A 13,123-nucleotide genomic window follows, 5' to 3' on the forward strand; every position below is an offset into this window, starting at 1 on the left:
AACCAAGTGTGTAGATCTCCCAAACTAGTGCTTTCCCACTGGGCTAGATCATTTCCAGATAGCCAGCTAACCCCTCGCATTTCATGTGCCCTTTTACAATTTGACTTTTCCGATCTCCCCCCATCAAGAGGCTGTGTCTACTTCCTTTACCTTGAGTTTGGACCAGCCCCGTGACGTACATTGACCAGTAGAATGTGGTGCAAATGATGCAGCATGACTTAACAGGCTTAGACCTTAAAAGGCCTTGCAGAGTCCTTTTTCTGCCCTCTTGGGATCTGGCCTCCACGTAAAGAAGCTGAGGCTAGGTTACTGAATGATGAGAGAGGGAGTGGAGAGAAAGAAACCCAGCCAGTCTCCTGCCATTCAGTCACCCCAGCTGGGGTGTCAGTCATGTGAGCGAAACCTGGCACCCTAAATCCTGTAGCTTTTGTTGAGCTGCCCCAGCGGATACCACGTGAAGCAGAGTTAAACTGCCCAAATTGCAGAATCACAAGCAAATAAATCAAATAAATGGTTGAGTTGTTTTGGGATGGTTTGTTTCATAGCAATAAATCCCCGGAACTTAAGAGGTCTTGAGCTTTCATTTTCACTGTCTTGGAAGTCAGCCACCTCGTTTAAAGCTTGGATTAGATAATGGAATAGTGAGAGACCATGTGGAGATAGTTAAGTCCCGACATTCTGATCATCCTGCCAAGACCCCAGACATGAGGATGAAGCTACAACCTTAGAACTCCTAGGATAGCCTCGCCACCAGCTGAATGCAGCCATATGAGCGAACCCCAGTGAGACCACCAGAAGGACCACCCAGACTCACAGATTCATGGTTGCTGTTTTGTTTTTTTGTTGTTGTTGTTGTTGTTTTTAGCAGTACGCGGGCCTCTCACTGTTGTGGCCTCTCCCGTTGCGGAGCACAGGCTCCGGACGCGCAGGCTCAGCGGCCATGGCTCACGGGCCCAGCCGCTCCGCGGCATGTGGGATCTTCCCGGACCGGGGCACGAACCCGTGTCCCCTGCATCAGCAGGCGGGCTCTCAACCACTGCGCCACCAGGGAAGCCCCTCGTGGTTCCTGTTTTAAGCCACTACATTTTGGGGTAACTTATTACCATGCAGCAATAGGTAACTAAAACACCCACGATGCACCGTGACTCCCCAGAAGTGAGAGTACTGATGTCCTTGGCTTATAGTGTGTTTGGGGAATAATAGTTCCTACCTTTAATCAAGTAATCATGGTAACTGTAAAGCAGGTAATTTGGCAGATGGAAATTTCAGAGATGTGAAGTAACTTGCTCAAGGCCTCAGAGGTAGCACCGTCACAGCAGAATGGTAAGGTGTAATGTGAATGCCTCATTTCAGGCGTTCTCCAACTTTCTTCTCTCATTGGCAATGGTCTTCTAACTCGTCTCACCAACTTCCAGTCTCACATCCCTCCAGTAGACCCAATCAGTTTTCACTGCTGAAGCCAGTGTTAGCAAATATCTGCAGGATCTCTGACTCACCCTTATTAACACCCCACTGTCTAAGATAAAGTCCATGGCACACAAGGCCTCTCTTCTTGCTTCTCTAGCTGCATTTCTCAATACCTCCTTCCTTTGCCTTTTTACCATGTGGAGTCACTTGCACAGCACAGATTTTAAACCCCATCGTGTGTTATCCCTCAGAGCCTGTGCACAAATTACTTTGTCAAGAATGCCCTCCTCGCCTCCCCACCTCCTGGTATATCCATTCACCTCCCAGGACTTGGCTCGAGCTCTGCCTTGACTATGAAGCCTCATTCCCTGATCTTCCCTGGGCACAGATGACCACTCCTCACTTGTGCCCTCACGGAAACTTACACTTTCCTAGTAGAGCATTAGTAACACCTTGCTGTTCATAAGTCAGTTTTTATCAACCAGACTGTGAGCTTCTTAGTTTTTCATTCGTCTAGTGTCCTCAACATTTAGCCTGGACTGTTCCTTAATGAGAGAAGTGCCCCAGTGAAGGAGAGAAGTGAGACCCAGAAAGGATCAGGTCAAATTGTCAAGGGCCTTGAATGTCATGCTGGTATAATCCAAGTGTCTGCCCACCTGGATGTCTGCAAGTCCTCCCATTCTTCTAGGGCCACCCTTTCCTCTTAGGTCCAAATTTTCAAAGTGTCCAGCTCCCATTCCACATTGTATGAAAGCCCAACATCTCCTCCCTACAAATAGCTCCAGAGCTTTAGGGAATGAGGAGTTGAGCCAGAAACTCCCAAGTCCCTTAGTCACTTCTTGCTCCTATTTCCTGCTTGTGCTGACAGTGTCATTCTTCCTGTGACTACTGTCCACTTTCCACACTGCTTCACTCAAGAGTTCTGCTTCGATTCTTTTGTTCTCCCAAAGCAGCTTGAACACAAGGCTGTGGTGGCTGGAAGACGTTTTTTCTCCTAATTGCTTTTACAGTCTTGAATAGATAACATATTCACGTGGTTTAAAAATCAAATAATATAAAAGGTACATAGTGAAAATTCTCACTCCTACCTCTGCCTTTGTCTGCCATATTTCCCCCCTTTCCCTGCCCCTGGTAGCTTTTTTTTTTTTTTTTTAAGCTTCTTTGGTGTTCCTCTAGGACTTAGTGATGCAAATACAATATATTGAAAATACAGAAGGATTTTTTTCTCTGTTAAACATTGTTGGCAAAAGCTATGAACGTATGCTGCCTGGACCTACTTTCAAGTCTGTGCTATCATCTGCTGTCCATGGGGCCTTCCCCCCCACCCAGAAAAGTCTTTTCCATTTTTCCTACAGGACTGATTTTCCCAGTGACAAAATTTTTTTGAATAAAAAATTGGGACACCTGGCCTGAGATGTGAGTTTTTGTAAAATATAGGACCAGATAGTAAGTTTGCTCTAGAAAATGTGGGATCAAGGTCTCTACAGTTATTCCAACCCTCATTAATTCCCAAGGCCTGGCCCTTTCTCTAGGATAGCAGACTTTTAGTGTCATTTATGGTGTAGCCAGGACTACAGCTCAGGAAAGAATTGAGAATGATTTAAACTTGGATATTAACGATCATTGTCCTGACACGGGGGATGAATCACTAGCTACCCTTTTCTCCAGGGCTCTTGTCAGCTGCCATATGGCTGGGCCTCCCTCCCTCTGTTGAGACCCTCTCCTCAATCTTTTTCCTTTTTTTCCAAGTCCTAGAATGCTCACTGCTCTCTCCCCTTCCCAGGCTGCCCCTGAAAACTCCTACTTCCCTTTCAGTTTTATACATGGAGCAATTTGGTTTGGTGGAGAGGGGTCACATGTGAGGTACTCCTCTGGGAACTACCAGATTGATGGTGAGCCCTTGAGCAGCACTAATTTTAGCAATCAAGCCATTCTATAATAATTTGCATATAGATAGGAAGGCATCGGAGTGCCCCCTTGTTAATATTAATGAGATCAGGTTCTCATTGGATTTATCATCTAACAAACATCACACCTTGGGAGTTAGTGTAACTTATACACTCGTTCCCTGTATAGTTTTATGGCAAAGACAATGAGTGTTCCCCCAGTGTTCCAGGTGTTCTCCTACATGACCCAGCCTCACTTGCAGTTAGGTTGCGCCATGTGCTTGTTCTGGCCAATGACCCATGAGCAGAAGTGGTGTGTGTCTCTTCTGGACTGAGGCAGCTAAGAGTCAGTGTACCTTCTCTATCCCTCCCTTCCCATCAGTGGAGGCCAAGCATTCTAGATTGCATAGCTACAAGCTTCAGGAGGACCAGCTGATCCACATTGGACTGTGATGTGAATGAAAAATAAGCATTTATTGTGATAAGCCACTGAGATTTGGGGATCTTTTTATTAATATTTAATTGCATATCTGTGCTACTTGAGCCAATATTTTTTGGAAATTAAAACCCAATACCTAAAATGTCAAAAACGATAGTGTGTTTGTGTGTGTGTGTATCTTGTCTGGGATATGCAGATATGTCTCCACATTCTGCGTGAATTAACAGTTTGAAAATCTTTTTGATTGTTTATTTGTCTGAAGGTCCCATGTATGTATAAGTGAATTTTATTAAAGTATTCTAGTAGCTCAATACTGCTATTCTCAAAGCCAGCAAGAACTTTAAATATTCAATATAAGCTTATAATGTGTTGCCCTTTCATTTATTCCTAGTTCTGTACATTCAGGTACAGGTACAACTTCCTGTTTGGACCCCTTCCAAATTTCCTTAGGCTTTCCCAGAAACAGTTATGTAAAATTCTGGTTGGAGGTTTGTTTTCTTAAAGTTTTTCAAGGGAAATTTAGCAGTCCTTCTCTGCTGTTAGGAAAGTGAGATTAATTTAGAAGCTTTCTACTTAGCAGCCTCTCCAAAGGTTCCTAGTGACCAACGCAATTTCCTGTCATCCAACACAGACAAATACCATGTCCCATTCTGTTGCTCCCAATGCCTTTCCTTCTCTGGGCTACTCAGGTGTTCTCTTACATGGGGCTAATTTCAACTGGAATTTTAGTCATACTTCCACGGCTGTCACATAGCTGTTTTATTTAGTTTTCTAGGATTGCTTTAACAAAGTGCCACAAACTGAATGGCTTGAAAAACAGAAATGTATTGTCTCCTAGCCTGGAGACTCACAGCCCAAGATCAAAGTGTTAGCAGGGCCATGCTCCCTCTGAAGGCACTAGGGAAGGATCTGTTCTAGACCTCTCTCCTAGCTTCTAGTAGTCCCTTGGCATGTGGCAGCTTAACTCCTGTCTTTACATGACTTTCTCCCTGTATGCCTTTCTGTGTCCAGATTTTCCCCTTTTACTTGTCCTACTCTAATTGGAGTAGAGGTCTGCCCTAGTCTAATATGATTTCATCTTAACTAATTATACTGCAACAACCCTTTTTCCAGGTAACATCACATTCTGAGTACTGGGAGTTAGAACTTCAATATATGGATTTAGGGGGACATAATTCAACCCATAGCAGTCATCACTGTTTGCAGTGTCAAACATGTAATCATAATGGTTAACAGCAGAGTCCTTACAGTCATACCTATTTGTGTTGGAATCCCATATTCTGCCATTTGAACCTCAGTTTTTTTGTCTCTAAAACGGAAGCCTTCATCATTACCTTATAGGGTTGTTGTTAATTAAAGAACATTCTACTTCAATGTTGGCCACGAAGACCAAAATTTCATGGCTTCAAAAACCCAAACCAAAATAAATAATTGCAAAGTACCTCCACATTCTAAAGTGAGTTGCTGAACCACCTATGCCAGACAGGCTGAGACAGTCTGAGACTATGCGAGCTGGCGTGTGCAATCACTCACCTCTACTGAAAAAGGAGTCGTCGTTGATAAGGCCAAAAAGAGAGAAATTGTTTTTTAGGGAGCTATTCTCCTGTTTCTCATGTAGAAGGGGAAGGGAGTGCTTCCCTCTCACCTCAAGGAAGGTGACAGGAAGCTTCAGAGAGCTTGAGCAAAGTAGGAACTAATGTTTAACTCGTGTCTTGGGAATTAAACGTGGAAGACTGTGGCTGCAGGGGCCCAGGTGCTCCCCACCAACAGCAGAATGATGTAGTGGGGAATTTTCCCATGTGTCCTGTGGGCTGGCAGGATGGAGCTGAGTGGGAGTCATTTTGAAAAGACTGTCCAGGAAGGCTTTGCTAAGCTGCTCCTCAGCGAAGTTAGAGTATACCACTGGATGTAGAAACTGAGGAGGATTCATCACTGGGCAGCCTGAAAAGGAACTGGTTGGACATTCGAAGGCTGCAGTGGGGTGAGGGGGCTATGTCAGTGACCCAGCAGAGAAAGAATCAGCACTGGGGATCTGCCATGCCCAGAGGGCTCTAATGCCAGATCATATCTGGACCAGCTTAGAGACTAGTTTTTCCTCTTCCTGATCACATTCCAACCCTAGAGGAAACTGAGTAGTCTAGTAGGGGAGGAGACATGGGAAGGAGAAGGAAAGCGAAGAAACATCTTACAGAGAATTGGAGCAGAAGCCAACCATGTTGTCTTGCTGAAAATGAGAGGCCAAAGGAAGCTCAAGCTGGGGGTATGAATAAGCTTTAAATTGGATGAGAACATTGGGTTATATGCTAATGACCTTGGACTGGACATTTTAATGACTGAAATGAGATGAGTTGGGGGACTGAAACGAATTGGAGGATAAACTTTAAGATCTGAGAGTGGCTTAAAAAGTGAGGAGACCTGGCCTCATTTCATTTGTGGAGGAACAGACAGTTCTACCCATGGAGTTTGAGTCGAATGGGGAGAAGAATAAAGCTGTCCTCACCTGTACCTTGTTGAATTCATCCTGGCAGAAAGGCAGTAGTTGGTAAAAGTTGCTGTCAATCTGATAATGCTGGTAATTATTTTAGTTACCATTGTGACTGAATAAACACATACCATCTTTCATGGTGGTGTCAGTGTATAGTTTCAGGGAAACAGAAATCATTGCCACAATTATAAGTAGAAAGGGACTTAATATAGGTAATTAGTTACTTGCAAAATCATTGGAGAGCTGGAGGAGCAGCCTCTAAACTGAGCCTCCAGAAATAACCACCAGGAGATAACCATCAAACTGGTTTGCCAGGGGAGCTATCGCCCCTCCCAGTCATAAATGTGTGAAGTGAAGAGTCTGTTGGGGAACGATTTGAATTCTTGCACACGCTGCTCTAGTTTCAGTCTGTGGATCATGAAGACGCTGTCATCCTTGCATCTGCTAACTCATAACACTACTGAAGCTGGACACTGGATATTGGGATGCTGTTGCAGAAAAATCTGATGCCTGCATGACCCTACTTGGTAGCAGCAACAAACATCAGAGTAGGCAGGTGGCTCTAGTCTCACTCCTGCCTTTCTAGTCTCTTGAGTATATTTAACTCACAATCTGAACTTAGCTGTGAAGGAGTCATAGAAATGTAATTTTGAGCTTTTCAGTCTTTGCAATACAAGAAGGTATCACAGAGGTGGTTGGAATGGGTGTTAAGAGCTAGTGTTTCATATTCACCACAGTGATCCCATGCATATGAAAAGACAGGTTATGCCAGCAGCCCCAGCTTCTGTCTAGAAGACCAATTACTGGATTCACTTGGGTTTTTTTAAAAATCAACTTTATTGAGGTATAATTTGCATATAATAAAATGCACCTGGGCTTCCCTGGTGGCACAGTGGTTGAGAGTCAGCCTGCCAATGCAGGGGACACAGGTTCGTGCCCCGGTCCGGGAAGATCCCACATGCCACGGAACGGCTAGGCCTGTGAGCCATGGCCACTGAGCCTGCGCGTCTGGAGCCTTTGCTCTACAATGGGAGAGGCCATAACAGTGAGAGGCCCGCATACCGCAAATAAATAAATAAATAAAATGCACCTATTTTAAGTGTATGTTGAGTTTTAACAAACATAATGTAAATGTCATCAATACCATAATCAAACTATAAAATCTTTCCATCATTCCAAAAATTTCTTTTGGTCTCTGCAGTCAATCTCCACTTCCCCTCCCTAAGCAACCGCTGATCTGCTTTCTGTCTCCATAGACTAGTTTTCCCTGTTCTAGAATTTCACATAAATAAAAGCATACAGTAGGATACAGCTGTTTTTAATATTTGCAAATAGGTTTTTTTTCCTTGCCAAGAAGCCAGCATGGCATAGTGGAATAAGTAGGATTTTCGAAGCTAGACACACTCAAGATTGACTCCCAACCCTACTACCTAATAGCTCTCAGGCTATTACAAGTTGAACTGAGCCCAGATTTCTTAACTGTAAAATGGAAATTTAAAACAAAAATAAAAACAAAAAACACCTATGAAGGTTAGAGCCAATAAATGAATAGCACACAAATGGCACTCCAGGAAAGGTAATTATCATTCTTCTTCTTGATGATGGCTTATTATTTTCCGTTTATGCTGGTTTTCCAGTCAGTTGCACTTTAAACTTCTGTGGGGAGTTTTATCACTGACTTTCACAGGTGACTGCCATAACAGCAATTAAAAGCTATGCTTTGGAGTATTAGGTTGCTTCACATCTTGGGTACTACCACTTGCTACCTGACCTCATGAAAAATCTGAATCAGTTTTCTTTTTTATAAAACGAGAATAATAACAATACCTAGAATTGTTATGGGAATTAAATAATACTTATCACCTTAGTAAATACTCAAAATGGTTAGCTATTATTGATATCATTGTTATTTCATATTGAAATTTCCCTAAGATCCCTCAGGGTGGATTCTGTCTATACCTTCACTTCAGCTCCATACTCCGAGAGAAGTGACTCTCTCTTTTCTGGCCAATTAAAATTTCCTGTTTTAGCCTCCAGGAACTGCTCCCTTCTACAGAATACATTTGTGCCCTCTCATTTGGTACGTATCCCAGGCTTTATATTATCATTGAACTGTAGAATGTTTGGGATTGAAAAAATGGTTCACTAGAACCTCTCATTTTATAGCTGGTATAATAGAGGTCCAGTAAAAATGAATTATTTATCAATTATTTAATTATAGCTTTAGAACATAAACTGGGTTAGAACTTGGGTTCCAAACTCCCAGTCCTGTGTCTACAACATAATTTAAAGAGCTTAGCACATAATATTTAGTGGTTTACTGACTTATTATTTGAATTCTTAAAATATACCATGCTCAGCTGATTTCTAGAGCCAAATCCAAGGACTTTGCTTGTCACAATCCCTAAGCTCTTGTCACTCTCTGCGATTAGAGAAATGATACTCAGCCCTGTCAAAATATAATCACAAAGTTTATCAGGAAAATCATCTGAAAATAAGTCATGCATATTACACTATATGAGACGGATATGCTGCATTGCAGGATATGCTGCATAGACTTTATGTGGTGGATATAAATCCTGCTGATGTTGTGATGCCAGTTCTTTAACGACTAGCCATACATTTATGAAGTCTTGCTCTATAATTGCAAAGAAAATGCTTTTTATCACCAGTTTAGTCTTTGGGTAAATATTTTAAAAGAAATTTCCATGATATCTTCAGCCCAATGAGATGAAAGCTCTTATATTCCACCCACACAAGGCAAACACAATTGGATAAAAAGTAAAATGCAGACGAACCACTGTTGTATTTGTATGCAAGATAGCAGTTATACAGATTTTCCAGGACCGAAAACTAAAACCATCACCTCCAGCAGTGTGTTTCTGCCCACCTGCCACTGTGGACTTAGGCAGGAAGGAAGTTCAATATGCATATCCTGGGAAGGAGGGAGAAGAGAGGAAGAGCGTGAGACAGTTAGGAGGGATGCCTCCTTTTATGAGAAAGTTGAACAGCTCTTCAGTGTTTCTTTAATAATTTCTAAAACGCTGTGTATCGGGGCTCCCCAAGATCACTCCCCCAGGCCCAGTGATTTGACAAAAGTTCTCACAAAACTCAGCATCTATGTGTATTCATAGCTAAGATTTATTACCATGAAAAGATACAAAGCAAAATCAGAAAAAGCAAAAGGTGCCTGGGGTGAAGTTGGGAGGAAATCAGGCTCTAGCTTCTGAGTCCTCTCTCAGTGCATTGCCTTCCTTCCTTCAGCAGTGAGTTGTGGCCACACGTGCAAAGTGTTGGCTTCTGGGGCGGCTCATTAGTGACTTGGTGCTCAAGGTTTTCACTGGGGGCTGGTCAAACAGGCACTCTCTGCCCACCACATACCCAAATTCCGGGTCCAAGAAGAAGAGCAGATGTTCAGCATGAAGCATACTGTGCGCAAGCAGTTTAGCCCTAGTGAGCCACCCTTAGGCAACTTAAGGAAACTTAAGAACTTAGGGAAAGTTTTCTGTCAGTGTAGGGAACTGTTTACTGGCTAAGTTCCCAGATGCCAGCCAAGGGTCAATCTTGCAAGCAGACCTTTCTAAGGACAGCAGTCTCAGGCCTGCTATGCTAACTCTTTTTCTGCACACACTATTTTCTTCACTCAGGCATGCATAGAGATGTAAGAAAGACGACTCTTGTAATCCCAAGATTACTTAGAAATAAGTCATCTGTAGCAAAGAGTTTACATGACTTACCTAACATCATATCTAGTTAGTTGGCTTGGATGGCTTGACCGGGGCCACGGGATGGGGACTCAGTTCTGGCCGGTATTTGGGTTTTCGGTTCTTCTCCATATTATCTTTCCTGGGGCTGCCAAGATGCTGCCAGGACAGCTTTTTTACTCATGTTTGATTCCTGGGCTGGGATGTGTTGACTGAAAAAACTTCACTGACTGAAAAAAACCTAAAAGTTGAGAATTATGTTTTATTCAGAGGACATCCTGAGGACTTCAAGCCCAGGAGACAGGACTCTCAGATCATTCCGAGAGACTGCTCTGAAGAGACAAGGGGGGAGCCAGGATATATAGGAGTTTTTGCAACCAGGTAGACCAGGTAGTCAGAACATCAAAAAATTACTGTTAATTAAAGAAAACTAGAAAAGAAATCTCAAGTTAATGAATTCAGTGCCTTTCTATATATGGGAAGACGGGCTCACTGAAATCATTCCTTTGATATGCACCTCAGTTATCTGGGGTCAGTATCCTGTGTTTACTCATCCTGAGTTTCCTCAGGGTGCATCGTTGGGGGCGGCTGTAATGTGATGGCTTGATGGCTGCAGCATCCTTTGTTTACTGATTGGCAGGCAGTCTTTTTTATTCACAGATGGCCGAAACAGCCAGGCCTAGTGCTCTGTCTATGCGGATTCTCCAGGTGGATATTTAGGCTTCCTTACAACATGATGGTTCCAGACACTTGGGCTTCTTACATGATGGCTGGCTTCCCTCAGAGCAAGCATTCTAAAAGAGCAGGTCAGAATCCTAGAACATCACTTCTGTTACACTGTAATTGAAGCAAGTTACTAAGGCCAACCCAGATTTAAGGAGAAGGTAATTAAATTCAATAGCAGGATAACAAAGAATTTGCAACCATCTTTTTTTTTTTTTTTTTTTTTTCTTTTTGCGGTATGCGGGCCTCTCACTGTCGTGGCCCCTCCCGTTGCGGAGCACAGGCTCCGGACGCGCAGGCCCAGCGGCCATGGCTCACGGGCCCAGCCGCCCCGCGGCATATGGGATCCTCCCAGACCGGGGCACGAACCCGTATCCCCTGCATCGGCAGGCGGACTCCCAACCACTGCGCCACCAGGGAGGCCCATGCAACCATCTTTAATGAATATTTACAATAAGTAATTTATCTGGTTATCTTAACATCCATTTCTATTATAGTTATCTACTTTGCATGTTTTATTTCTCCCATCAGCCTGCAAATTCCTTAAGGGTAGGGACCCAGTCTACCTCAGTTTGCAATTTGCTACAATGTTAAACAGTACTTTGCTGATAGCACAGGTTGTTTGTTGAATAAATAAAAGCTATTAAGTGCTTACTACATGCCAAGCACTATACTAAGCTCTTTAAATTTATTATCTTGTGTAATCTTTATGACAATCTTTTGAGGCATTATTTTTATCTCCATTTTTTAGATGAGGAAGCTGAGGTATACAATGGTTAAGTTGTCTGCATAAGGGCACGTAGCTAGTACCAGAATTTCAACTCACTTCTGTTACAGAAGCAGGAATCTGTTATCTAGGTAGTTGATATCAGGCAGCTCGAAAACTAAAGTCTTAACCATTTTTTTTTTTTTGGCTGCGGCATGCGGGATCCTAGTTCTCTGACCAGGGATCAAACCTATGCCCCCTGCATTGGGAGCTCGGAGTCTTACCCACTGGACCGCCAGGGAAGTCCCTAAAACCAAAGTCTTGACCCAGAATTATTTAGAGATCAAGCCTTAGGCACCATTCCTAAAAGTACAAGCCTCACTGCATTCCTTTACTCTATTCATGCAAAGGGTGGGGAGGGTCTCTTAAAGATTTTAGAGACCAAGCTTATATCTTAAATATCTTTAAGAGAGAGTTGGGCCTCCCTGGTGGCGCAGTGGTTGAGAGTCCGCCTGCCGATGCAGGGGATACGGGTTCGTGCCCCGGTCTGGGAGGATCCCATATGCCGCGGAGCGGCTGGGCCCGTGAGCCATGGCCGCTGGGCCTGCGCATCCGGAGCCTGTGCTCCGCAACGGGGGAGGCCACAACAGTGAGAGGCCCGCATACCGCAAAAAAAGAAAAAAAAAAAAAAAAAAAGAGAGAGTTCCTTTCTGGCATTCAGTATACTAGTTAGTAGACTTAAAACCCCGTTTCTGAAATTCACTGCGAACATTAGCAAAGAATCTGGTGTCAATCCAGATGTTGATGACAGAAACAGAGTACTCACTTCTAGCATATGGGTTTTTCAGTTGGAACATTAGCAACAACCTCTGGAATATGCACTTTCAATTAAAATTTTAGTTGACTGCACCTAGGCTGCAGTTTATCCTAACTAGAACAAATAAAATATCTTAATTTAATTGCCATCCTCAAACCATGGCTTGCACACACGCTTCTGTTGAGATCCCATTGGCTGGAAGTTGGTAACATGGTCACATTCAGCTTTAAGGGAAGCTGGGAAGTGTAGCCTTTTTCTAGGAGACCCTGTGCCCAGATATCATAGATACTACTACCAAAGGAAAAGAGATGAACAGGTACTTTGTGAACTCTGCAAGGCTTCCCCTGCAGAGGAGAGACTCACTGTGGTTGCTCAGTATTTTCACTTGTATGGCAATGAATCAGTCCTTACTCCTCTCTCAGTCTGTGCGAAACTTTACAGGTATGAGAAATAGTCCCATGTTTTCCCAGAAATGGGTCAGGGATGTGGCAATGGCTTAATGGTGGCTATAGATGTGTGAAGGCAAAAATTTCTTCCATCAGTTCTCTTATGTTCCCAGTTATGTTAGGATCTTGCTACTAAAAGTGTGTCCGTGGATTAGCAGCTTCTGCATCACCTGGGAGCTTGTTTGAAATGCTGACTTAATTTTAACAAGACCTGCAGATGGTTCCTATGCACAGTCCAATTTGAGAAGTACCGTTTTCGAACGCTTCTTCCTCCTTCCTCAACATACCTGTACTGGAGCACACACACTAGGACGGGGGCTAAAGTGTTTCCTCCAGTGGGGCAGCTTTGACCTAGAGCACAAAAGTAAGTCTGGGAGAACTCACAGACAACTGGTGTATTATAGTTTAGATCATAAATTACTCAGCCATTTCATACAGATTAACTTATTTTTCTATGCAAAAAGCAATTAAAATACATATGTTTTGGTTTTTCAGAAGAAAGTAACAAGA

Source organism: Mesoplodon densirostris, chromosome 9, assembly GCF_025265405.1.
Source record: "Mesoplodon densirostris isolate mMesDen1 chromosome 9, mMesDen1 primary haplotype, whole genome shotgun sequence".
Taxonomy (NCBI): domain Eukaryota; kingdom Metazoa; phylum Chordata; class Mammalia; order Artiodactyla; family Ziphiidae; genus Mesoplodon; species Mesoplodon densirostris.